The sequence below is a fragment of the Bos grunniens genome, chromosome 6 (assembly GCF_055505025.1).
Source record: "Bos grunniens cultivar Pamir isolate PY7600 chromosome 6, Bosgru_T2T1.0, whole genome shotgun sequence".
In the NCBI taxonomy this organism is placed as follows: Eukaryota; Metazoa; Chordata; class Mammalia; order Artiodactyla; family Bovidae; genus Bos; species Bos grunniens.
Genome location: NC_141170.1, coordinates 87,256,591 through 87,284,469, shown reverse-complemented (window position 1 = coordinate 87,284,469; position 27,879 = coordinate 87,256,591). Strand labels below are relative to the sequence as shown.

The 27,879-nt window shown below is 38.6% G+C and overlaps 1 protein-coding gene and 1 pseudogene across 3 annotated transcripts in view; one reads left to right on the top strand and one right to left on the bottom strand.

The window, feature by feature from the left end:
• The window catches only part of GRID2 (glutamate ionotropic receptor delta type subunit 2), a 1,632,436-nt gene that overhangs the window by 431,562 nt on the left and 1,172,995 nt on the right, over positions 1–27,879 (bottom strand). The gene's annotated exons all lie outside the window — the stretch shown is intronic.
• LOC147370970 (uncharacterized) lies at positions 24,038–24,900 on the top strand (annotated as a pseudogene). Its single transcript, XR_015166042.1, has 2 exons — positions 24,038–24,694; positions 24,768–24,900. The product of XR_015166042.1 is annotated as an uncharacterized LOC147370970 (transcript).

The window sequence follows — 27,879 nt, the reverse complement described above, 5'->3', positions numbered from 1 at the left end:
ATTTTTAATATCAAGTGTGTGCATGGTGGGCAGATCAATAAGTTGATATGAAGTTTTTTTAATGTTTTGCCAGATTCTCTCATATATGCTACAGAACATATAATTTTCTCCTTTGCTTTATGAAGGTCTTTCACCTTTCTGTTTTCTTTCTTCTTTTTTTGCCATCCTTCTAACATGTCTATGGATTATAGCACTTAGAAAGTTGAAAAGTTGTTCCTGTTCTTAATGAAAGCAGTCTAGATTTTAAGACTTAACTTTTTTCACTCAACTCAGGTATCCTTTCATATTCACCTGTTCTGATGCCTAGTATTAGCTAAATGTTAGCTGTAGTCACCAAAAACTAGAGATGGAATTTTGACATAGAGAAATTCAGGATACAGACTCTCGGGAAAACTAGAAATAAAGAATATCACATATAAACACAGTCATAATAAAGAAATACTAATTTCTACATTGAATAGAACTTTTTTAAAAAACATTTTTTGTAATACTTTCTATGTGTCAGCCATGGTACTGGGGCTTTTCATATGTGTGAGTTCTTAGTCATTCAGTCATGTGCAACTCTTTGGAACTCCATGGACTGTATCCCACCAGGCATCTCTGTCCATGGGATCTTTTAGGCAAGAATACTGGAGTGGGTTGCCATTTTCTTAGGCTGCCACATAGCATTAAGCAGAGTTCCATGTGCTATACAGTAGGTCCTTGTTGGTTATCCATTTTAAATATAGCACTGTGTACATGACCATCCCAAACTCTTAATTGATATTTTGGCAATAAAATTTAAAAGGCAAATTATCACCATTATCATCATTTTTATAAAAATAATTATAACACATACATAGTGCACATGCATGAATGCTCAGTCACTCAGTCATGTTTGACTCTCTGCAACCCTATGGACTGTTAGCCCGCCAGGCTCCTCTGTCCATGGGATTTTCCCAGCAAGAATACTGGAGCAGGTTACCATTTTCTTCCCTAGGGGATCTTCCTGATCCAGGGATGGAACCCAGGTCTCCTGAGTCTCCTGCATTGCAGGTGGATTCTTTACTGCTGAGCCACCAGGAAAGCCCCACGTAGTGCATAGTATGTACTAATCATCTGTAAAGTGAAATCGCTCAGTCATGTCCAACTCTTTGTGACCCCATGGACTGTAGACTATCAGGCTCCTCCATCCATGGGATTTTCCAGGCAAGAATACTGGAGTGTGTTGCCATTTCCTTCTCCAGGAGATCTTCCCAGCCCAGAGACTAAACTTGGGTCTCCTGCATTGTAGGCAGACGCTTTACTGTCTGAGCTACTAGGAGCTGTGCATATATTGATAACTTTATTTCTCAAAACCACCAAATGATGAAGGTATCAATATTACTCCATTATAATGAAAATGCTGATTTTATACATCTTTTTGAAGGATTACTCAAGGGTTGAGATTCCTTAATTTCTGTTCATACCCAAGAATCTCCCTGAGATTCACTTCAAGCTATTCTGTTTGATTATAAAAACTCCTTCCAATAATAGCCATAAAAATGGGTTAGGTTCGCATAGATCCAAACTGAATTTGTCTCTACAGTGGGTCATAGCCCTTGCAGCAGAGCAAGATTGACAGGAAAATTGTTAGATAAAATCTAGATTTTCACTCAGGTTTAAGTGTCAGACTTAACTAACAACTTCTCTGGTTCGTTGTTTGAAATGTTTTTAGCTTAACTTTGCTTCAGAGGTTGTTTTTGTCTGGTTGTGTTGTTTTTGTTTTAAACAATGAGACCAGAGACTAACAAAGATAATACACACAAAATTTCATACTATCTATTTGGCTGGGCATTTTCTAAGTAAAAATAATAAAAGTGGGCCCTGCAGCACATGAGATTTACAGAAAGTCGCACTGCTGATGGCAAAACAAGATGCATTATCTTCCATGGTCTGACCGTCTAGAGGACATTTAGAAGGGATTAAAAAATAAAGACCAATTCAATTTCCTTTCAATTACAGTATATAGATTTCCTATAGTGTTTTCTGGTGATTGCCTAAAGTCATTTTAAAATCTTAAAATGCTTAATGCTTTAATTATTTCCTTCACTGAAGCTTTAGCAATAATAACCTTGCAGCTTTCTGTTCAAATCAATGTAATATCTGTGTTCGACAAACTGGCTGATGTACGTGCATGAGCACAGTAGCATGCTCCTAACATCATGTACTGTGTCATTAGGAAATGACCAGGTTTCAGACATTTCCTCTTTCCCCTCAGTGTTTCCACTTTTCATTTTTCCATGGGCTTTAAAGGGTGACATTTGACTTGGGCTTTACATCACTATTTTTCAGGCAGTGTTTCAATGTCAAAAAGAGCTGAACTGTTCAACTTCAATTTTACACTCACTAGTTTGTAGGCTTTAATAACAGGAGTGAAGAGAGCTCTTAATTGAATACCAAACAATTCCCTACATGTATTACACTGTATTCATAGGGAGCCAGCCCAGACAGGTTATAGCACCATAGCTTCAGCTTCAGGACACGAAATATCCACAGCACTGGGGACCTTGCACTCCCCAAAACTACATTTGCTTTCTCAGCCTTCAAAGGAAAAGAGGGAACAACAAAAGCTGGGCAAAGTGCCTGAAAGCTAGCCATTTAGAAATGCACAGCATTATTCGGTAGGTATTATTTCTGTAATGGGATAGAAAGTGTAAGAAAAAAATACATATGGCAGGTTGACTCAGATACATGTTTTATAGAGTTAAATTGGAATTTTTTTTTGACATGCATAGAAATGCAGTGTGCCAGTAATCCTTCCAATGATACTTTTCTTTATGGTATTTCCACCTGTAAAATAGGTTCGATTTGTTAGACTTGCTCACTGGGGGATGATTACTTCCTCCTAAGATTTTATTCCTACAGCTTGGTCATTACCATGAAGTAAGAGTCATTCTTTAGATTACATGGAATAGCCTTAGCACTTGAGTTTCCTTCAGGAGAAAATGAAAAGTCAGAAAAAAAAAATTACCTGTTTCCACAGCTTATATCTCCCTGCCCACTGCTGAAGACAAAACCTTCTGGACTATTTAACAATGTACATGTACAACAAGACAAACTTGTTAACTGATTTCCATAAATTAAGAATATCAACATGGAATATAGATATTAAATATATACAGGAATTTATTTGTATATTTACATAAATACATATAAAATATAGTTCAAAAGTGTTTATGGCCGCATTATAACCACTTCCAGTCATCAGCTGGTATTTGACTGGTTTAATGATCTATATCTCTATCCGTTCAGTCGTGACCAACTGTTTGTGATCCCATGGACTGTATCCAGCCAGACTTCTCTGTCCATGAAATTCTCTAGACAAGAATACTGGAGTGGGTTGCCATTTCCTTCTCCAGGGATCTTCCCAACCTAGAGATTGCGTCTCCCGCATGGCAGGCAGATTCTTTACCGTCTGAGTCATCAGGGAAGACGGTTTAATGATGCTCTGCCATTGTTATATGTTTTCCCTTCTTTCATAATTCTCAGTGTAAAATTACTATTACATAATATTTAGAGAAAATATCGCATAGCAGTTAAGATCAGGAACTCTGGAACCAGACTGTGTTCAAGGACCTGCTCTGATAATTGCTGGGTGTGGCCATTGGGGCTCTGATCCCTCTCAAATAGGAAGAATAAAAATTACTTCCTCATAGGGCTGGTGGGACTATTAACTGACTTAACATATGTTAAACATTTAGAAATTTTCCTGGCACATAAAGACTAGAGAATTGTTCATTATTATTATTCCTATGTAATCAGCATGTTTTATTCCTCTCCCAGCCTTATCATCTGGAGTCACTCACTTGTTTCAGTGATGAAACTTACCTCAAAAGTGTGGTTCTCAACTTTGGCTGCACATTAGAATGATCTGAAAGCTTTATACAATTCTGATGTCCTGCCTAACCCCAGAACAATTAAATCCTAATGTCCACTACTCTAAAACTTGATCTAACATCCAGGGAATGCAATCCCATAAAATGGCTACTTAACCTTATTGACTAAAGGCATCCTTTTTACTGGCTTCCTTTGCAAAAGCTAACTAGTGACACTTTCTCAAATAAACAGGCTCTTTTATTTTTCTTGTTTTAAGTAGTACAGGAGACAATGAACTCTGAACCTGAATAACGCTTACCTTGTCTGCTGTTGTAGTCCTAGTCCTTATCATAGCTTTGGTGTGTTGGTACATGATTGGTCCTAATAGAGATCTGATAAATGAAATGCATATATTACAATTCCTGCTGTCCTCTTTATTATTCTACCTTTTGGGCTTTCCAGTTTGACATGAATAAAAACCAAAATATCCCCAATCTGATACTGTGTTCAACTATATAATATTATATCTCTGACAATTTTTGTGATTCTTCAGGACAATTGCTCCATACTAAAATTCAGTTAGCTCTCTTTTTCTTTATGATCAGAATTTTCTTCCAAATAACATTTTGGCACTTATTGATTATTATCTGATAAAAGCGGTTGGATTTCTTCTCTTTCATTCCATGCTACCTTGAGATATTTTAAAGGGGATCTTCATTTTAAAACCACATTAGGAGTGTTAATCTTTCCTATGTCTTCATCTTAATGATCTGCAGGTGCCCAATGCCTTCTACAATAGTGTTTTGTAAAACACTATTGTAGTTTTACAATTATTTATTGTAGTAAAACAATTATTTTTATAAAACTTTCATGATTTAATTAAAGTTATTGCACTTTAGATCTTTGTTCCCAAACAACCAAAACCTTATGCCTAGATGTATCCTTATGCTCTACTGTCTCTTTAATATCTGTTTAGATATCTCAAAGGCACCTCAAATATCACAAGAGTAGGCTCATAAAATTCACCTTTACCAGTTCCACTAGCCAGCAACTAAGAAGTCAGTCTTATCATCTCTCAATACTTTATCCATTGTCAGTCTACAATTTCAAGTCCTTAAAAAACAAAACAAAACTTTCAAACCCACTTCACTTCATCTCCTTACCACCATCCTAGTCCAAGCTAATTTTATAGCTTCTCTTTTACAATCTTTACACTGCAAACATAAACATACATTTTGATATGATGTCCTCTCCTATGATCTTTCTGTAGGTTTCTATGTTTCTCAAGACAAAGACTAAACTTCTAATACGACCAATCAAGACCTCTGTGATTTGTCACATTTTAGAGTCACAGTCTCAGGTCATGTCACATTCCCTCTCATTCTTTAGGCTCCAATCACTAGTCTTACTTCAAATTTCTTGAGTTAGACATAATCTTCTTGCCTTAAGGATTAACCACTTGAGAAGTTAAAAAAAGTCCCAATGCCAAAGCCATATGCCATGTTAAATAAATCAGAAAGTGTTGAAAGCGTTAGTCACTCAGTCATGTCTGACTCTTTGTGACCCTGTGGACTGTAGTCTGCCAGGCTCCTCTGTCCATGGGGATTCTTCAGGCAAGAATACTGGAGTTGGTTGCCATGATTTCCTCCTTCCTGACCCAGGGATTGAACCTGGGTCTCCCACATTGCAGGCAGATTCTCTGATATCCAAGCCACCAGGGAAGCCCCAAATCAAAAATTCTGGGCAATTTTCAGGTATCAGTATTTTTCAAAAATTTCTAAGATGATTCCAAAGTTTAGTCAAATTTGGTAATCAATGGTTTTAAACATACAGTCTTACTTGATTGGAAGAATCTTAGAAACCTGCCATTCTTCAGTGAATCACTGAATTCACTCTTACTCATCCTATAGACCTCAATGCAAACATTACAGCCTGGGGGAAACCTTCCCTGACAATCTGATCCACCCCCAGGCTAGCTCATGTCCTTTCAATACAGCATCAAGTTCCTCTGTTTATAGTAATATCATAATTAGAATTTTAATCTGTATTTTATATTATTAACATTTATTGTGCCAATTATCTGTAAGTTTCCATGGAGTCAGGAAGATTGATGTTTTGTACCATTCACTTTATTAAATACATAATTCCTGGCACAAAGTGGGGCTTCAATTTTTATTGAGTACTAAGCAAATTTAGATGATTTTTAAATGAGAAACTTAATATATCTTGCAGCAGTCGCTGATTGTTTCTTAAATGATGTCTTAAATGAAGATCGTAATGATATGGCCAAGACACTGTGCTGTCAGCTAATAGCTGAGCTTTTTTTTGTTTGTTTTAATTTGGAAGGAAGATTTGCAACTCTCATTCTTCCTGGGTACAAATCGATGAACTCTGCATAAAGATCAGGGAATGCTTTGCAAAGACCTTCAATATGAGGAATTATGATCTTACCTAACTCTGTAGAGAGTAAGTTGTCATATTAGGGCTATAATTGGAACAATTATATAAAAACAATAGCAATAATAAAAATAGGATGTAGCTTATGAAAGGTGCTTCTTCTATTCCAGGCCTCATTTTAAGGCATGTACTTATTCCATCTCAGTAACAAGAGATTCACTGTATACCCAGGAAATACAAACTGTTGAAACTTTGGAGAATGAAACATCACCCATCTAGCAGAAAGCCCTCCTGAGAACAGAGAAGGCTCTTGAGAAATCCAGCCCCTGGCTAAAAACCTATATATGATTTTTTTTAAACCTGACCATAGGCAATTACAAAGGCTTTACCTGACAGGTCTGTTGAAGGGAATTTCTGTCAAGAACTCAGGCCTTTTGGCCCGCCATACTTTTATTTATATCTGCATTGTTAGCCTAGGAGCCTCTATTCAGAGGCCTCACTATTGGAACCCTGGGCTCTGAGAACATCCTATTCACAGAAAGGGGTAACCTTGAGAATATGTTATTTCATTATTAAATAACACCCAGTACTTGTCCATTCCTAGCCCTTCCTTTCTTCCTTCCTCTCCATTCCCCACTCAGGTCCATAAAACTGATCCTCTTGATTGGGATTCCTCCAGCAGTGACACAGTTCCCCCATCCCATCTGCGCTGTTACACCGACTGTCTCTCAGTGTCATCCTATAGACAAAAGTTAAACATTTGGGAAGCAATGAGTTTTTTTATAGACTTGCTTTTCCTTTGGCAGGGTTTCTGAAACCCAGGTTCGATACGTGGGTCACTAAGATCCCCTGAAGAAGGGAATGGAAACCCACTCCAGTATTCTTTCCTGGAGAATCCTGTGGGCAGAGGAGCCTGGTGGGCTTCAATCCATGGGCTGGCAAAGAGTCAGACACGATTGAGCAAATAACACTGTAATTTCCTATGGCAGTAGTGAGTAAAGCCTTAATTCCTACTTGTATTTTGACTTGCTGTCTTAATCAACTACACCCTCATTGTGGCAGGGCAGCTCTCCCAGCTCAGTCTTGACATCTCTCACTTTATAATGGCAGTTCATGTCTCCTGATACTTCCTATGAAGCAAGCATTGTCCCAAGTCTTGGATACCACTTAATTTGCTTTTCTGCTGTAATCTTATGTAGCCACTATAATTATACCCTAATTTTAATATATGAGAAAATTGAGATCAGAGAGTTTAAATGACCAGGTCACTCATCTAACAAGTGAAATAGTGAGGATTTAAACTCAGGCAGTTTAACCCCAGAAAACATTAGGTCTTTCTGACCTCAAGTAGCAAGATACTTCTCAGAAAATAATGCAGCAAGGGGGCTTAAAAACAGTCCTCATAGATTTTGAGTGCTCATTTCCCCAGTTTAGCTCTATTTGTGTTGTGGAGTCCATGAGAAACTGAAATTTCCTTATAACAACTTTTTTTTTTGGTCTCAACTATTTACTTTGGGTTTCTGTCACATAGGGTTCCCAAGTGGCTCTAGCAGTAAAGAATCTGCCTGACAATGCGGGAGATGGACAAGACACGGACGGGTTCCATCCCTGGGTTGGAAAGATCCCCTGGAGAAGGGCTTGCAACCCACTCAGTATTCTCGCCTGGAGAATCCTATGGACAGAGGAGCCTGGCGGGCTACTGTCCATAGGATTGCAAAGAGTAAGATACAACTGTAGTGACTTAGCATGCACATGGATTTACAGCTAAAGTATATGAACATTGTTCCAGGTGGTATGAATACATTCTATAACTAAGTCAATGTAGGAAAAGAAAGATATTTTTGAAAGGAGGGCAAACAGTAAAGAACATTAGATTGGGTGTTAGAAGGTTTTACTCCAAATAAGAATCATACTTTTTGAATCTTAGCATTTTCATCTGAAAGTGAAATGGTTTGTTAATGTAAATGAATTCCAAACTCATTTCTCACAACTCACAACTTGTTAGTGATTGGGTCTACTTTGCGGATAGATTTTTTTTGTCATATGAGCAAATCAATTTAAAAAACATTTAAAACCAAGTAAGGATTATTGTTATTGACAAAGGGGAAACTCATGGAATCATTTATATCCTCCTATTAAACTGAAAGCCTCACAAAGGCAAAGATCTTAGCCAGGTTTATTTGTTGATGCAAACTAAGCACCCGTATGGTTCACACACAACAAATATTTGTTGAATGCATGAATGAGTCTTATTTTTCTCAAAGAATAAATTAATTTCAGTGCCTCGAGGATTTTGCAGCACTCAAGTTTTATCTCAAGGTGAGGAATAGATCAGCTAATCTCATAAAATCCTGTCTAGCTTTGTGATTCTACAATTGTTTAATATGACTGGATATATACGAAGGGACATTCCTGTGATGGACAAAGGAGGATTTCTCATTCAAATTTTCCAAAATAACTCTGACTAGAAGCAGTACAATCAGCCACTTCATTCAGTTTATCTGATGCTAATGCTGACATGACACTTTTGTCCAGGTCACCGTGTAATTCTTCCTTTCCAGCTCCCACTTAATCAGATCAGTGCTTACTTGCAAAATGAGGGTGGAGTGCTTGAATTTCCTGGGTAGCTGTGAATCATCAAATGATCGACTATGCCTCTAAGCATTCTTAACTAGTTCTGAATATAATTTTTATTTCATTGTAAAATATTACAAACATTCGAGCAATTGAAACTTCCATAAATCAGGCATGTTTTAAAATGCTGCTGCTTCTGCTGCTACTAAGTCGCTTCAGTCGTGTCCCACTCTGTGTGACCCCATAGACGGCAGCCCACCAGGCTCCCCTGTCCCTGGGATTCTCCAGGCAAGAACACTGGAGTGGGTTGCCATTTCCTTCTCCAGTGCATGAAAGTGAAAAGTGAAAGTGAAGTCGCTCAGTCGTGTCCGACTCTCCTTGACCCCATGGACTGCAGCCCACCAGGTTCCTCTGTCCATGGGATTTTCCAGGCAAGAGTACTGGAGTGGGGTGCCATTGCCTTTCAGTATACTTCAAAAAAGAGTTGATACTACTTTGTGGATTTATTTGTTTTTCTAATTGCTCTTTTCTAAATAGGATTCCCCCTATATACTTCCATTGGCAATTATTATCTATAATCGCATATATACTATAAGGATGAGAAAATGCAGGGGTTTGGAAAAGGTTAGAACTAACTAATCACAATAATCTGCAAGAGATTTAGCAATGGACAATCTAGTGAACTCTAATACAACACTGTACATAGTCTAAACACATTCTCTGTCACTCAACATTTATAATCAAGATACTTATTTATTAAAAACTTGCTGTGCTGGTATTATGAGATACAAGGAAATATAGAGCACATCATTTTTACAGCCAAAAGTGTGTGATCTTTTTGACATTTTAAAGCACGAACTTTTTTAAAAGAAAAAAGCTACAACAAAAAAACTTCCACATATTCATAATTCCCAAAAGATGATATAAATTAGAAGTATTTAAATATGGGAGGTAATCTATGATAAAGGACTGGTTGGCATCAAAGAAAATTCCTAGAAAAAGCAGAGCATTGTAAAAGGAAAGAAAAAGCAGAGTACTGTATAAGTAGCTTGCAAGACAGCCACATATAATTCCTCCTATGCCTGTGCCTGCATAATTATCTTTCATCAACAGGCGTGGTCCATTTCCCTTTCCTGACTCTGGGGTTGCTTTATGACTTCATTCACCAACAGAATGAGGCAGAAGGGATGACACATGATTCTGAGCCTGGGCCTGGGTCTTAAGAGATCTTGTATTACTTTTCCCCCCATTTTTAGAAGCCAGAAAACAAGTTTTCAAAAAGGAATGGTTAGAATACTTGGTAATGACAGACTATGTGGAAAGAAAAAGAAACCACATGGAAGAGAACTAAATAACACCAATCAACAGCTAACGCCCAGGCACCAGACGTGAGTGACACCATCTTGGATTCTCTGGCCCCAGCTGAGTAATATCAGTCAACACCATGCGGAGCACAGCTGATCCATCCCCACTGGGCCAAGGCTGAATACCAGACCCACAGAATCCTTAGAAATAAAATAGCTTTTGCTTTAAGCCAATAATATTGGGGCTGTTTTGTTACTCAGTAATAAATAATTGAAACCCAAGGTTTATGGGAAGTCAATAGTTGCCTTTGCCTCTGAAGTTGATTGGAAATACTCAAGGCTTCTAGAAAGCAGTAGGAAGTTGAATATATGTACATGTGTGAGGAATTTTCTTTTCTTTCCCCAATACCTTCCTTTATATTATAAAGCTTTAAAAAAGAGAGAGAGAGAGAGAAAGATGGTGGAGGAATAGGTGAACATGGAGTATATCTCTCTCCATTGATACATAGGGAATACAACTTCAGACACAGATGTGCATGGAGAACACCATCTAAGAGTAGACAGGAGTACCTGACCAGTGGAAAAGAATGTATAAACCACGCAAAACTCGGTAGGAGGAAGGAACTGGGGGAAAAACAGAAGTGTTAGTAGGATTGGACCTGCCCTCAGCAGATGGGGGAACTAAAGCAGGTGTCCAATCCTCACATCAGGGCAACTATCTAAGTCAAGGAGAAATATTTAAGGCTGAGAGTGAAACAGCTGATCTGTGGCAGCCTAAATGGAATGAGAATCAGACAGTCCTGGCTGCAGCCATACATACCCCGGACAGGGACGCAGGTTCCCTGGAAGACACAGCAGGTGGGAGCCGGAGTTTAGGGATTGTGGGGCAATCCCACAGCAAGGACTGCTGTTGATTGTGGAGAGACCAATTGAGGGGATGTGAGGGAGGAGACTATGGTGGGAAATTCCTGTGGAGGAAGGCCGGGCAGCCATGGAAGCAAGGTGATACTGCTGAGTCATGAGTAGGGGGTGGTTCCATCACCATAGCCTCTCTCGCCTCACCTGCCAGCATCAGCAGCTGAACAATTGAGAGGCTAACCCATCAAGTGCCTGACGCACTGAACTACAGAGTAGGACCCCACCCAGGGTGACCTGTTAAATGCCTGATGTGTCGATCTATAGAGTAGGTCCCCAGCCAGGGGGACCCCTCTATGTGCCTGACTCACTGAACAACAGAAAAGGACCCCAGGCAAGGGAGTCCTCTAAGTTCCTGAATGGGCAGAGCTATGGAGAAAGACTAGCCAAAGAGGCCTTCTGATCAACAGCTACAAGAGGACTGAAAAAAGACTCTGGTAGGGCCATAACTCCTGCTGTGGAGGCATTATGTGTCCCTGCACGATTGGTGCCACCAGGGTATCCACAAGCCAAGCAGCTGTGCCACCTTCAACTCTCACTAAGGCAGAGCTTCCACAGACAAAAGTCTTGCATGTATGCACACAGGGTCACTTCAGTCGTGTCCAACTCTGCGACACTGTAGACTATGGCCTGCAGGGCTTCTCTGTCAGGGGAGTTCTCCAGGCAAGAATCAGTTGAGTTCAGCTCAATCACTTAGTCATGTCTGACTCTTTGCGACCCCATGGACTGCATTACACCAGGCTTCCCTATCCATCACCAATTCCTGGAGCTTATTCAAACTCATGTCCATAGAGTCAGTGATGCCATCCAACCATCTCATCCTCTGTCATCCCCTTCTTCTCCCACCTTCAATCTTTCCCAGCATCAGGGTTTTTTCAAGTGAGTCAGTTCTTTGCATCAGGTGGCCAAAGTATAGGAGTTTCAGCTTCAGCATCAGCCCTTCCATTGAATACTAAGGACTGATTTTCTTCAGGATGGACCGGTTGGATCTCCTTGCAATCCAAGGAATTCTCAAGAGTTTCCTTCAACACCACAGTTCAAAAGCATCAATTCTTCAGTGCTCAGCTTTCTTTATAGTCCAACTCTCACACCCATACACGACTACTGGAAAAAACCATAGCTTTGACTAGACAGATCTTTGTACATAAAGTAATGTCTCTGCTTTTTAATAAGCTGTCTAGGTTGATCACAGCTTTTCTTCCAAGGAGCACGTGTCTTAATTTCATGCCTGCAGTCACCATCTGCAGTGATTTTGGAGCCCCCCAAAATAAAGTCTCTAACTGTTTCCATTGTTTCCTCATCTATTTGCCATGAAGTGATGGGACCAGATTGCATGATCTTAGCTTTCTGAATGTTGAGCTTTAAGCCAACTTTTTAATTCTCCTCTTTCACTTTCATCAAGAGGCTCTTTAGTTCTTTGCTTTCTGCCATAAGAGTGGTGTCATCTGAATATCTGAGGTTATTGATAATTCTCCCAGCAATCTTGATTCCAGCTTGTGGTTCATCCAGCCCAGCATTTCTCATGATGTACTCTGCGTATAAGTTAAACAAGCAGGGTGACATTATACAGCCTTTACCTACTCCTTTTCCTATTTGGAACCAGTCTGTTGCTCCATGTCCAGTTCTAACTGTTGCTTCTTTACTTGCATACAGATTTCTCAGGAGGCAAGTCAGGTGGTCCTGTATTCCCATCTCTTGAAGAATTTTTCACAGTTTGTTGTGATCCACACAGTTAAAGGTTTTGGTGTAGTCTTAAAGCAGAAGTAGATGTTTTTCTGGAACTCTCTTGCTTTTTGATGATCCAGCAGATGTTGGCAATTTGATGTCTGGTTCTTCTGCCTTTTCTAAATCCAGCTTGAACATCTGGAAGTTCACAGTTTATGTATTGCTGAAGGCTGGCTTCAAGAATTTTGAGCATTAGTTTGTTAACCTGTGGGATGAGTCCAATTGTGTGGTAGTCTGAGCATTCTTTGGCATTGCCTTTCTTTGGAATTGGAATGAAAACTGACCATTTCCAGTGGCCATTTCCTATGACCACTGCTGAGTTTTCCAAATTTTCTAGTATATTGAGTGCAACACTTTAACAGCATTGCCTTTTAGGATTTGAAATAGCTTAGCTGGAATCCAGGCAAGACTACTGGAGTGTATTGGCCAATACTGGTTGCCATACCATTCTAGAGTATATGTCCTGCTGCCCTAGCCACAAATTCCCCTGACGCTGTGGTGCTGCCAGAACCCCTGCAACCCAAGCAGCTGCACCACCTCCACACCTGGCCCTCACAGGGACAGACCCAAGTCCTCCAGGGCAGCCTCAGGAAGCAAACCCCAGTGGACAACCCCATGTAGAGGTGGAAATAAAACCACAATCTTAACCCAGGGGCAGTGTGGCTAAGGAAGAGGACACAAAAGCTTCCCACCAGCCATACAAATTGCAGATTAAATCCACAGGATCAACAAGGCAGACTGTGTGTCTAAGGAAAACATAAAAGGAAACAGATCTCTCACAAAAGAAAACGCACTAGTTCTGCTAGCTGTGGACACTGGAGGCAAGAACACACAGGAGTAGGGCTAATTTAGAATCTGAGCTGACCCCTCAGCAGGTCCAGAGATCAGTACAGGGAGGTGAGGTACTTTATTTTTGTTGGACTGTTTTGATTTTGCTTATGGGTGTATATGTGTATATTCAGTCACACTTTTTATTATTACTATAAACCTCTGCCTCTATGTTGGGCTTTTGCAGTTCTGTGGAGTTTTCCTTTTTTTCTTTCTTCTTCCTTTTTTTTCTTTTCTCTTTTTTATAATTTTACTTTTTAATTTTTAAAAACCTGTTCTATTTTTTCTACATTTATTTCTTGTATGCTTTTCCTACTGTTCTTCTCCCCTTGTAGTTAATCTTTAATGTATATAAATCTTCTTCGTCTATCTCTATTTAACTTTGCATGTCTATTCTTTCTTTCTCTCCTTTCATCTCAATATATTTGTTAATTTTGTTTTCATTGCTTTATTCTTCACTAGGCACCTTGATTTAGTTTTGTTTTCCAGTCTGTGCTTTAGTTAGTTTTGTTCTTAACTGGTAAATATAATATTTGATTCCCTCTGTTCCCATTTCCATCTACTGTACTTAATATTTGTTGGACTGTTTTGACTTTGCTTATGGGTATATATGTATATGTGTAAATTCCATTATTTTAATTATTATGTGTCTGATTTTGTAACTGCCATATGTCTGTGGTTCCTGTTTGGTTTCTCATTTTTGGGTATTTGTTTTAATCTCACTCCCACATTGAAGGTCAGGAAGGGTGGCGGTGAGGAGATACCCCACATCCAAGGTAAGGAGCAATGGCTGCGCTTTGCTGGAGCAGCCATGAAGAGATACCCCACGTCCAAGGTAAGAGAAACCCAAGTAAGATGGTAGGTGTTGCAAGAGGGCATCAGAGGGCAAACACACTGAAACCATACTCACAGAAAACTAGTCAATCTAATCACACTAGGATCACAGCCTTGTCTAACTCAATGAAACTAAGCCATGCCTGTGGGGCAACCCAAGATGGGTGGGTCATGGTGGAGAGATCTGACAGAATGCGGTCCACTGGAGAAGGGAATGGCAAACCACTTCAGTATTCTTGCCTTGAGAACCCCATGAACAGTATGAAAAGGCAAAATGATAGGATACTGAAAGAGAAACTCCCCAGGTCAGTAGGTACCCAATATGCTACTGGAGATCAGTGGAGAAATAACTCCAGAAAGAATGAAGGGATGGAGCCAAAGCAAAAACAATACCCAGCTGTGGATGTGACTGGTGATAGAAGCAAGGTCCAATGCTGTAAAGAGCAATATTGCATAGAAAGCTGGAATGTCAGGTCCATGAATCAAGGCAAATTGGAAGTGGTCAAAAAAGAATGGCAAGAGTGAATGTCGACATTCTAGGAATCAGCGAACTGAAATGGACTGGAATGGGTGAATTTAACTCAGATGACCATTATATCTACTACTGCGGGCAGGAATCCCTCAGAAGCAATGGAGTGGCCATCATGGTCAACAAAAGAGTCCAAAATGCAGTACTTGGATGCAATCTCAAAAACGACAGAATGATCTCTGTTCGTTTCCAAGGCAAACCATTCAATATCACAGTAATCCAAGTCTATGCCCCAACCAGTAACTCTGAAGAAGCTGAAGTTGAAAGGTTCTATGAAGACCTACAAGACCTTTTAGAACTAACACCCCCAAAAGATGTCCTTTTCATTATAGGGGACTGGAATGCAAAAGTAGGAAGTCAAGAAACACCTGGAGTAACAGGCAAATTTGGCCTGGGAATACGGAATGAAGCAGGGCAAAGACTAATAGAGTTTTGCCAAGAAAATGCACTGGTCATAACAAACATCCTCTTCCAACAACACAAGAGAAGACTCTATACATGGACATCATCAGATGGTCAACACCGAAATCAGATTGATTATATTCTTTGCAGCCAAAGATGGAGAAGCTCTATACAGTCAACAAAAACAAGACCAGGAGCTGACTGCGGCTCAGACCATGAACTCCTTATTGCCAAATTCAGACTTAAACTGAAGAAAGTAGGGAAAACCACTAGACCATTCAGGTATGACCTAAATCAAATCCCTTATGATTATACAGTGGAAGTGAGAAATAGACTTAAGGGCCTAGATCTGATAGATAGAGTGCCTGATGAACTATGGAATGGGGTTCGTGACACTGTACAGGAGACAGGGATCAAGACCATTCCCATAGAAAGAAATGCAAAAAAGCAAAATGGCTGTCTGGGGAGGCCTTACAAATAGCTGTGAAAAGAAGAGAAGCGAAAAGCAAAGGAGAAAAGGAAAGATATAAGCATCTGAATGCAGAGTTCCAAAGAATAGCAAGAAGAGATAAGAAAGCCTTCTTCAGCGATCAATGCAAAGAAAAGGAGGAAAACAACAGAATGGGAAAGACTAGGGATCTCTTCAAGAAAATCAGAGACACCAAAGGAACATTTCATGCAAAGATGAGCTCGATAAAGGACAGAAATGGTATGGACCTAACAGAAGCAGAAGATATTAAGAAGAGATGGCAAGAATACACAGAAGAACTGTACAAAAAAGATCTTCATGACCCAGATAATCACGATGGTGTGATCACTGACCTAGAGCCAGACATCCTGGAATGTGAAGTCAAGTGGGCCTTAGAAAGCATCACTATGAACAAAGCAGTGGAGGTGATGGAATTCCAGTGGAGCTATTTCAAATCCTAAAAGATGATGCTGTGAAAGTGCTGCACTCCATATGCCAGCAAATTTGGAAAACTCAGCAGTGGCCACAGGACAGGAAAAGGTCAGTTTTCATTCTAATCCCAAAGAAGGCAATGCCAAAGAATGCTCAAACTACCGCACAATTGCACTCATCTCACACGCTGGTAAAGTAATGCTCAAAATTCTCCAAGCCAGGCTTCAGCAATATGTGAACCGTGAACTTCCAGATGTTCAGGCTGGTTTTAGAAAAGGCAGAGGAACCAGAGATCAAATTGCCAACATCCACTGGATCATAGAAAAAGCAAGAGAGTTCCAGAAAAACATCTATTTCTGCTTTATTGACTATGTCAAAGCCTTTGACTGTGTGGATCACAATCAACTGTGGAAAATTCTGAAAGAGATGGGACTACCAGACCACCTGACCTGCCTCTTGAGAAATTTGTACGCAGGTCAGGAAGCAACAGTTAGAACTGGACATGGAACAACCAGACTGGTTCCAAATAGGAAAAGGAGCTCGTCAAGGCTGTATATTGTCACCCTGTTTATTTAACTTATATGCAGAGTACATCATGAGAAATGCTGGACTGGAAGAAACACAAACTGGAATCAAGATTGCCGGTAGAAATACCAATAACCTCAGCTATGCAGATGACACCACCCTTATGGCAGAAAGTGAAGAGGAACTAAAAAGCCTCTTGATGAAAGTGAAAGTGGAGAGTGAAAAAGTTGGCTTAAAGCTCAACATTCAGAAAACGAAGATCATGGCATCTGGTCCCACGACTTCATGGGAAATAGGTGGGGAAACAGTGGAAAGAGTGTCAGACTTTATTTTTCTGGGCTCCAAAATCACTGCAGATGGTGACTGCAGCCATGAAATTAAAAGACGCTTACTCCTTGGAATGAAAGTTATGACCAACGTTGACAGCATATTAAAAAGCAGAGACATTACTTTGCCAACAAAGGTTTGTCTAGTCAAGGCTATGGTTTTTCCTGTGGTCATGTATGGATGTGAGAGTTGGACTGTGAAGAAGGCTGAGCGCCGAAGAATTGATGCTTTTGAACTGTGGTGTTGGAGAAGACTCTTGAGAGTCCCTTGGACTGCAAGGAGATCCAACCAGTCCATTCTGAAGGAGATCAGCCCTGGGATTTCTTTGTAGGGAATGATGCTAAAGCTGAAACTCCAATATTCTGGCCACCTCATGCTAAGAGTTGACTCATTGGAAAAGACTCTGATGCTGGGAGGGATTGCGGGCAGGAGGAGAAGGGCACGACAGAGGATAAGATGGATGCATGGAATCACTGACTCGATGCACGTGAGTCTGAGTGAACTCCTGTAGTTGGTGATGGACAGGGAGGCCTGGCGTGCTGTGATTCATGGGGTCGCAAAGAGTCGGACATGACTGAGCGACTGATCTGATCTGATCTTATGTCATACAAATCACTTGTGGAATCTTTGACCCTGACCAGAGATCAAGCCCAGAGTCTTTGGACTGGGAGCACTGAATCCAAGACCGTAGGCCCTAGACTACCAGAGAACTAACCCTAGGGAGTATCAAATAGTGAGAACTCATACAAAGGAAACCACTGAATACAAGACCCGGCATCACCCAACCACCAGTAGCACCCTGTACACCTCATCTAAACAAAGAAAACAAAAATATAAACCTAATCATCAGCAGACAAGATTACCACCCCAGTCTTGCCCATGAGAGAAAAAACAAACAAACAAACAAATAAACAAACACAGTCAGCACAAGTCTCACCCTATAAGAAGCTTTCATAAACCAATGGATCATACTTAGGAGGGCAGAAACCAAAAGGAATAAAAAAGTTCAACCTTGAAGCTTAGGAAATTGAGACCTCAAACACAGTAAGTTAAGAAAAAAATGAAAATGCAAAGAAATACTACACAAATGAAGTAACAAACCAGAAACACAGAAGTCCAAATAAATGTAGGGGAAATAGCAAACTACCTGAAAAAGAATTCAGAATACTGATAGTAAAGAAGATCAAAAACCTTGAAAACAAAATTGAGAAAATGCTATAATCAATCAACAAAGACCTAGAAGAATTAAAGAATAAACATACGACCCAGAGGGATGGTATGGGGAGGGAGGAAGGATGGGGGTTCGGGATGGGGGAACATGTGTATACCTGTGGCGGATTCATGTTGATGTATGGCAAAACCAATACAATATTGTAAAGTTAAAAAAAAAAAAAAAAGAATGAACCTATTAAAAGACTAAATTAAAAAAAAAAAAAGAATAAACATACAAACAACACAATTACTGAAATTCAAAATAATCTAGAAGGAATCAACAGCAGAATATCCAAAGCAGAAAAACGAATCAGTGAGCTGGAAGATAAAATGGTGGAAATAACTTCTGAAGAGCAGAATAAAGTAAAAAGAATGAAAAGAACTGAGGACAGTCTCAGAGACCTCTGGGACAATATCAAACACACCAACATTCGAATTATAGGGGTCCCAGAAGAAGAAGAGAGAAATAAAGGGTATGAGAAAATTTTTGAAGAGATTATAGTTGAAAATTTATTTAACATGGAAAAGGAAATAGTCAATCAAGTTCAAGAGGCATAATGTGTCCCATAGAGGATAAACCCAAGGAGAAACATGCCAAGACACACACTAATCAAACTAACGAAGATTAAACACAAAGAAAAAAATTTTTAAAGCAGCAAAGGAAAAGCAACAAGTAACAATCAAGGGAACAAACATAAAAGGGAAACCCCATACATTTATGCTGATCTTTCAACAGAAACTCTGCAGGCCAGAAGGGAATGGCAGGATATATTTAATGTACTGAAAGGGAAAAATCTACAACCAAGATTATAGTACTTAGCAAGGATCTCATTCAAAATTGATGGAGAAATAAAAAGCTTTTCAGACAAGCAAAAGTTAAGAGAATTCAGTACCACCAAACCAGCTTTAGAACAAATATTAAAGGAAATTATATAGTCAAGAAATACAAGAGAAGAAATAAATATCTACAAAAATCAACCCAAACAATTAAGAAAATGGCAGTAGGAACATATATATCAATAATTACTTTAAACGTAATTGGATTAAATGCTCCAACTAAAAGACACAGACTGGCTGAATGGATAAAAAACAAGATCCATACATATGCTGTCTATAAGTAACCCACTTCAAACACATATAGACTGAAAGTGAGAGGATGGAAAAATATATTAATGCAAATGGGAAGCAAAAGAAAGCTGGAGCAGCAACCCTCATATCAGACAAAATAGATCTTAAAATAAAGAAGATTATAAGAGATAAGGAAGGACACTACATAATGATCAAGGGATCAATCCATGGGGAAGACAAAACAATTGTAAATATCTATGCACCCAACATAGGAGCACCTCAATACATAAGAAAACACTAACAGATATAAAAGGAGAACTCTACAGTAACACAATAATAATAGGAGACTTTAACACCCCACTCACACCATTGGACAGATCATCAAAACAGAAAATTAACAAGGAAACACAAGTCTAAAATTAGCTGAGATGGATCTCATTGATATCTTCAGGACATTTCATCCAAATGCAGAAGAATACACCTTCTTCTCAAGTGCACATGGAACATTTTCCAGGACAGACTACATCTTGGATCACAAATCAAACCTCAGTAAATTTAAGAAAACTGAAATTGTATCAAGCATCTTCTCCAACCACAATGCCTTGAGACTAGATATCGATTACAAGAAAAAAACTGTAAAAAACACAAACACATGGGGATTAAACAACACATTTCTTAATAATCAACAGGTTACTGAAGAAATCAAAAGGGAAGTCAAAAAAATTTCTAGACACAAATGACAAAGAAAACACGATATCTCAAAATCTATGGGATTCAGCAAAAGCAGTTCTAAGAGGGAAGTTTATAGCAATAGAATCCTACCTCAAGGGACAAGAAAAACATCAAATAGACAACCTAAATTTATGCCCAGAACAACTGGAAAAAGAAGAGCAAAAACCCAAAATTAGTAGAAGGAAAGAAATCATAAAGATCTGAGCAGAAATAAATGAAAAAGAATTGAAAGAAACAATAGTAAAGATTAATAAAACTAAAAGTTTGTTTTTGAGAAGATAAAATTGACAAGCCAGACTCATCAAGAAAAAAAGAGAGAAGATCTAATCAACAAAATTAGAAATGAAAAAGGAGGGGTTACAACAGACAATGAAGAAATACAAAGGATTACAAGAGACTATTATGAACAACTATATGGCAATAAAATGGATATTCTGGAAGAAATGGACAGATTCTTAGGAAAGTTCAATCTTCCAAGACTGAACCAGGAAGAAATAGAAATTATGAGCAACTGAATTGCAAACACTGAAATTGAAGCTGTGATAAAAAATCTTCCAAAACACAAAAGCCCAGGACCAGATGGCTTCACAGAAGAATTCTATCAAATATTTAGAGACGGGCTAATGCCTATTGTTTTAAAAATCTTTCAGAAATTGCAAAGGAGCACTTCCAAACTCATTCTACGAGGCAATCATCACCCTAATACCAAAACCAGACAAAGACAACACAAAAAGAGAAAACCACAGGCCAATATCACTGATGAACATAGATGCAAAAATCCTCAACAAAATTTTACCAAACAGAATTCAGCAACACATCAAAAAGCTCATACATCATGATCAAGGTGGGTTTATTCCTGGAATGCAAGGATTCTTCAGTATACGCAAATCAATCAATGTGATACATCATATTAACAAACTGAAAGATAAAAAACATGATCATCTCAATAGATGCAGAAAAAGCCTTTGACAAAATTCAGCACCCATTTACGATGAAAACTCTTCCAAAAATGGGCATAGAATGAAGCTACCTCAACATATTAAAGGCCATATATGAAAAGACTGTAGCAAACATTATTCTCAATGGTGAAAAACTGGAAGCATTCCCCCAAAGATCAGGAACAAGACAAGGGTGTCCACTTTCCCCACTATTATTCAACGTATTTCTGGAAATCCTAGCTACAGCAATCAGAGAAGAAAAAGAAATAAAAAGAATACAGATCAGAAAAGAAGAAGTAAAGCTCTGTTTGCAGATGACATGATACTGTATATAGAAAACTCTAAAGATAGTATTAGAAAATTACTAGAGGTAATCAGTGAATTTAGCAAAGTTTCAGGATTCATAATCAATACACAGAAATCAATTGCATTTCTATATACTAACAATGAATAATCAGAAAGAGAAATTAAGGATTCAATCCCATTCACTATTGCAACAAATAGAATTAAATATCTAGGAATAAACCTACCCAAGGAGACAAAAGAACTGTACCCAGAAAATTATAAGACACTAATGAAAGAAATCAAAGACTACATAAACATTCCATGTTCCTGGGTAGAAAGAATCAATGCTGTGAAAATGACTGTACTACCAAAGGCAATGTACAGATTCAATGCAATCTTTTTCAAATTCCAATGACATTTTTTGGAGAACTAGAACAAAAAATTTCACAATTCATATGGAAACACAAAAGACTCTGAATAGCCAAAGCAGTCTTGAGAAAGAAGAATGGAATTGGAGGAGTCAACCTTCCTGACTTTAGATTATACTACAAAGCTATAGTCATCCAGACAGTATGGTACTGGCACAAAAATAGAAATATAGACCGATGGAACAAGATAGAAAGTCCAGAAATAATCCCATGCACCTATGGGCATCTTACTTTTGACAAAGGAGGTAATATACAATGGGGCAAAGACAGCCCCTTCAATAAATGGTGCAGGGAGAACTTGATGGCTACATGTAAAAGAATGAAATTAGAACACTTCCTAATACCATACACAAGGATAAACTCAAAATGGATTAAACACCTAAATGTAAGACCAAAAACTATAAAACTCTTAGAGGAAAACACAGGCAGAACACTTGATGACATAAATCAAAGCAAGATCCTCCATGACCCACCTCCTGCTGCTGCTGCTGCTAAGTCACTTCAATCATGTGCAATCTCTGTGCGACCCCACAGACGGCAGCCCACCAGGCTCCACCATCCCTGGGATTCTCCAGGCAAGAACACTGGAGTGGGTTGCCATTTCCTTCTCCAATGCATGAAAGTGAAAAGTGAAAGTGAAGTTGCTCAGTAAGTGTCCGACTCTTTGTGACCCCATGGACTGCAGCCTACCAGGCTCCTCCATCCATGGGATTTTCCAGGCACGAGTAATGGAGTGGGTTGCCATTGCCTTCTCCATGATCCATCTCCTAGAGTAACAGAAATAAAAACAAAAGTAAACAAGTTGGACCTGATTAAGCTTAAAAGCTTTTGCACAGCAAAGGAAACTATAAGCAAGGTGAAAAGACAACCCTCAGAATGGGAGAAAATAATAGCATAAAACAACTGACAAAGGATTAATTTCCAAAATACACAAGCAGCTCATATAACTCAATACCTGAAGAACAAACAACCCAATCAAAAAGTGTGAAGAAGACCTAAACAGACATTTCTCCAAAGAAGACATACAGATGGCTAACAAACACATGAAAAATGCTCAACATCACTCATTATTAGAGAAATGCAAATCAGAACTACAATGAGATATCACCTCACACAGGTCAGAATGGCCATCAACAAAAAGTCTACAAACAATAAATGGGGGAGAGGGTGTGGAGAAAAGGGAACACTCTTGCACTGTTGGTGGGAATGCAAGTCGATACAGCCACTAGGAAAGATGGTATGGAAATTCCTTTAAAAACTAGGAATAAAACCACCATATGACCCAGCATTCCTAGGTTTCCCAGGTTTCCCTGAGGAAACCAAAATTGAAAAGACATATATGTCCCATTGTTCATTGCAGAGCTATTTACAATAGGTAGAATGGAAGCAAACTAGATGTCCATCGATAAATGAATGGATAAAGAAGTAGTGGTACATATACCCAATGGACTATTACTCAGCCATAAAAAGGAGCACACTTGAGTTAGTTCTAATGAGGTGGATGAACCTAGAACCTATTATACAGAGTGAAGTAAGTCAGAAAGAGAAAGATAAATATCATATTCTAACACATATATATGGAATCTAGAAAAATGGTACTGAAGAATTTATTTTCAGGGCAGCAATGGAGAAACAGACATAAAGAATAGACTCATGGACATGGGGAGAGGGAAAAAAACCAAACACTATGATGTGCTGTGGTATATAAAAGCAATATATATCTAAACGTAATAAAGAAAATGTTCCCTACTGTGATTCATATAGACATTTCTACATGCACTTTCATCTTTGTAGTGACTGAAACACTTTCAAAATTGTCTATGATTTGCAAAATAAGGCAGATTAGATCATGATTTGTTTTCTGTAGCTGCCATAATAAATTACCACAATTTCAGTAGTTTAAACAGCATAAATTTGTTCTCTCACAGTTCTAGAGAATAGATCTGAAATCAAGATGTTGTCAGGGCTCTGTTTTCTCCAAAGCATCTAGATGAGAATCTTTCCTTGCCTTTTCCAGTTTCTGGTGGGTCCAGGCAGTCCTCAGCTTGTGGCTGAGAAATTCCAATCTCTGTCTCTTAGGTCTTAACACAGCCACTCCGACTTTGTCCTTTTCTGTCTTAAATCTTCCACCATCTTTCTAAGGATATTTACGGTCTGCCTGGATAATCTACGGTGATTTCATTTTGAAGTCTTTATATTAGTTATATGTGCAAAGGCCTTTCTCCCAAATAAGCTCACATTCACAGGTTTCAGGGGTTAGTTCATGGACATTTTTTTTTTTTGGCAGGGGTATAGGGAATGACCATTCAGTCAGTACAGATCATAGTTCATAAATCCTCATTTTAGTATCAAGGTTTTTTGTTGTTGTTTAGTTTTGGAGATTTTTGGCTGATTGCTTTAAATTTCCTCAAATTAGAATCAAGAAAGCACTTACCAAATAATGATGAATTTGCTCTTGCCACACATCTCAAACAAGACTCCTGTAGTACTTATTATCTGGGCTAATTAACCTAATTTTTAGTCACTGACCTACTTATTTCCCCCAGCAGAACCATCTTTTTCACTTATAATACCTGCAGCACTTTTGTATTACTAACATACAATATATAGCCAATAAATGGCTTTGATCCAAATATTTGTTTCTTTATCCTCAATACATTGCACTTGGTTTAATAAATGTATGGGCAAAGCAGGAGAAACCTCCACTGAGGAGACTTTGGTCATGGCCCACTCCTACAATGTTCCCTCTCCTTGCCCTCAGGGGATCACTAGGCACCATGCCTCTAATGTAAAAAAAATGAGAAAGAAACAGAACGAACAGGGTAAAAAATTCAAAGAGGCAGAATCTGAAGAATTTGTAGTAGAAAAAGAACTAGACTGACATGTAGTAAATGGGAAGGTGAGGTATTTCCTGAAATGGAAGAGATTAACAGATACAGACAATCCTTTAGAGCTGGAAGAAAATTTAGATTGTCCAGAGTTAATTGAAGCATTTCTTAATTCTCAAAAAGCTGGTAAAGAAAAAGATGGTACAAAAAGAAAATATCTGATAGTGAACCTGGTGATAGCAAATCATAGAAGAAAAGAGATCCTGCTTGAGCAAGAAGTTTTACCAGAGGTCCTGGTCCAGAATAAATAATTGGTGCCGCAGACAGCAGTGGAGAATTTAATCGTTTTCATGAATGGAAAAATTCATATGAGATGGAATTGGTGCGGGCAACAGAGACAAATATGAAGTGTCCTCAAATTGTAATTGCTTTTCTTTGAAGACTGACTAAGCATTTTTGTCCAGAAGATAAAGAAATAACTACATTCTAAAGAAAATCAAGTTTGATATGCTCATTTTGAAGTAGTATTGGGGAAGTTGTTGGGTTTTTGTTTGTTTTTGCATCTGTACCACTTGTTACTTTATACAAATAAAACATTTCTGTAGTTGCTTCCTTTAGCAGAAATGAACATTTGATACTATAGTATATTATTTCTTCTGCATTAGAGTAGAACTTTTCTAAATGTTGGGGAAAATCTTCACAGTCATTACTCAATCAGGATTTACAATTTGCATTTACTCATATATGCCTAACCTGGAGGAGGGCATGGCAACCCACTTCAGTATTCTTGCCTGGAGAATCCCATGGACAGAGGAGTCTGGTGGGCTACAGTCCATAGGTCACAAAGAGTCAGACACGACTGAAGCGACTGAGCACATAATATGCCTAAGGACCATGCTGGGCTTTTCATATGTGTATACATAAAATACATATATAAATAGTTTGGGGGTTTTGTTGTTCTTTAAATATGTCTGTTGTTGTTTAGTCACTAAGTCATGTCCCATTCTTTTGTGACCTCATGGACTGTAGACCTCCAGGCTCCTCTGTCCATGGGATTTCCCAGGCAAGAATACTGGAGCGGGTTGCCAACTCATGTCTCCTGCATTGGCAGGCAAATTCTTTACCTCTGAGCTCCTAGGAAGCCCTTAAATATGTTTCAGTTCAGTTCAGTTCAGTCGTGTCCAACTCTTTGCAACCGCATGAATCGCAGCACGCCAGGCCTCCCTGTCCATCATCAACTCCTGGAGTTCACTCAGACTCACGTCCATCCAGTCAGTGATGCCATCCAGCCATCTCATCCTCTGTCGTCCCCTTCTCCTCCTGCCCCCAATCCCTCCCAGAATCAGAGTCTTTTCCAATGAGTCAACTCTTCGCATGAGGTGGCCAAAGTACTGGACTTTCAGCTTTAGCATCATTCCTTCCAAAGAACTCCCAGGGCTGATCTCCTTTAGAATGTACTGGTTGGATCTCCTTGCGGTCCAAGGGACTCTCAAGAGTCTTCTCCAACACCACAGTTCAAAAGCATCAATTCTTCAGCGCTCAGCTTTCTTCACAGTCCAACTCTCACATCCATACACGACCACTGGAAAAACCATAGCCTTGACTAGACGGACCTTTGTTGGCAAAGTAATGTCTCTGCTTTTGAATATGCTATCTAGGTTGGTCATAACTTTCCTTCCAAGGAGTAAGCATCTTTTAATTTCATGGGTGCAGTCACCATATGCAGTGATTTTGGAGCCCCCAAAAATAAAGTCTGACAGTGTTTCCACTGTTTCCCCATCTATTTCCCATGAAGTGATGGGACTGGATGCCATGATCTTCGTTTTCTGAATGTTGAGCTTTAAGCCAACTTTTTCACTCTCCACTAAATATGTTTACTAAAACAAAAACAGCCATTAACAACCATGGATAAGCCCATATTTCTGGGATTCCATCATTTTGAGGAATATAAGAAGTCACTTCAAGTTAAAGAGAAAATTTTTTGAAGTCTTAATCTTTCATGTTAAATAATTTTATAGTTAATTAGACAAGGTAATGCAAACTATTTAAGTTGGATGATGTTTTAAAGCAGCCCTATCAGAATCTGCATCCATATCTTCAGTCATCCAAATGGAATTTTATATGCAAAGCCCCTGAAAGGAAAATTTTATCACTATCAACAACCTTCTCATTCAAATGAAAAAGCTAGAAAAATTCTGGTATGTTTTAATCAGCCAAAGAAGCCTTAGTTAAATGGACATTCAGATGTTCCTTAGGAAAAACCATTCTTTTATAAGAAGTTGAATTCACTGTGCTTTATTTACTGAAAGGTTGTGATACATGTAATGTCTCAAACTTGTTCATGGAAACCTAATCAGATGGTCAGATATGTTGACATTTTAGGATCTGTAGGAATAAATGTGTGAACAAATTTTTCTAATCTAAACTTGACCTGCATGTTTTGTCAAACTTTACCCGAACCCATTTCACATATGGACTCGATCTCAGTATTTTCGGTTACTGGGTTCAGCAGAAGTCAGGAAAAACAATAACTTTGTAGTAATCAGAATGTTATTAACTGTATATTATTCACTTTATAGTAGATACTGGTGAATAGTGGTCAAATATATCCCTTCAAAAAACAGATGTATGAATGGACTTATTCTTCCTTAGACATTCCCAGATGCATTTCATATATACTTTTATAAATACTATGGAGAAAAACAGTAGAAAAATATCGTTCACTTCTTTAATCTATGTTTGGCTTTTTAAAGCCAGTTATAAAAATAAGAAGGGAAAGGATAAGCTATGTGTGATTAACTGCTGTCAGACATAGGTACTAAAATCAAAGTGAGTAAAAAGCACATGCAACTCAAATATTTTTGAATAACTTTTATATTCTGTATTTTTATCACTATGTCAATGCAGTCAATGTTTTGGTTGATCTTCAATCCTTTTATATTTAAATATATAATATGTCTTATTTATAACAGCAAGTAAAAAGAATAAACTTTCAGTGAACATTGGTTATTTATGTTATGTGCACTGAAAAACTTTCTGCTGCTGCTGCTGCAGCTAAGTCGCTTCAGTCGTGTCTGACTCTGTGCGACCCTAAAGATGGCAGCCCATTAGGCTCCCCTGTCCCTGGGATTCTCCAGGCAAGAACACTGGAGTGGGTGAAAAACTTTCTAGGACAACATAATTTTTCCATAGGTTTGCCTACTGTACACTCTATGTGAAGGTTATTATATTATTTAATATATCTTTCCTTAATGTAAAAAATCAATAAGTTTCATGTGCCCTATGAATAA